This window comes from Poecilia formosa, unplaced genomic scaffold (genome assembly GCF_000485575.1).
Source record: "Poecilia formosa unplaced genomic scaffold, Poecilia_formosa-5.1.2 Scaffold871, whole genome shotgun sequence".
NCBI classification, from domain to species: Eukaryota; Metazoa; Chordata; class Actinopteri; order Cyprinodontiformes; family Poeciliidae; genus Poecilia; species Poecilia formosa.
Window position 1 is genome coordinate 80,522 of NW_006800810.1, and position 486 is coordinate 81,007.

The following is a 486-nucleotide window of genomic DNA, read 5'->3' on the forward strand; positions in this document are numbered from 1 at the left end:
TCACCCGAGACTGCAAAACCCGACACACCAACCTGTGTACCGCTTGGATTGATTACAAGAAAGCCTATGTTGTGAAAGTTATTTACTGCACTTGGTAAGTTATTTGTTTCTGAGATGGTTTATAAGTATTATTTTGAGTTGAGCTCAACCTGTATGACACACGGCTCGGTGTTAGCATATTTAGCTTAGCATGCAGAATATTAGCGGAGTATAAATGTTGGAAAACTATCGAGCCGGTGAACATTTAATCAAATTATTGGCTAACTTGAACAGATCCATAATAATCTGCAGTATGTTTTTTCATGATGTTGAACGTTTACATGCATATTGGTCAGATTTATCAACCTTTCTGATCGATTTTTTTCCTATAAAAAATGCAAAAGGCTTTTTCACGTTGAGAGCATTATTCCTGCTGTTGTGACTTCTTACGTTCTGCAGCATCTTTTAATCCTTTTACTGCCTTTTTGTATATATTAGAACCAGTTT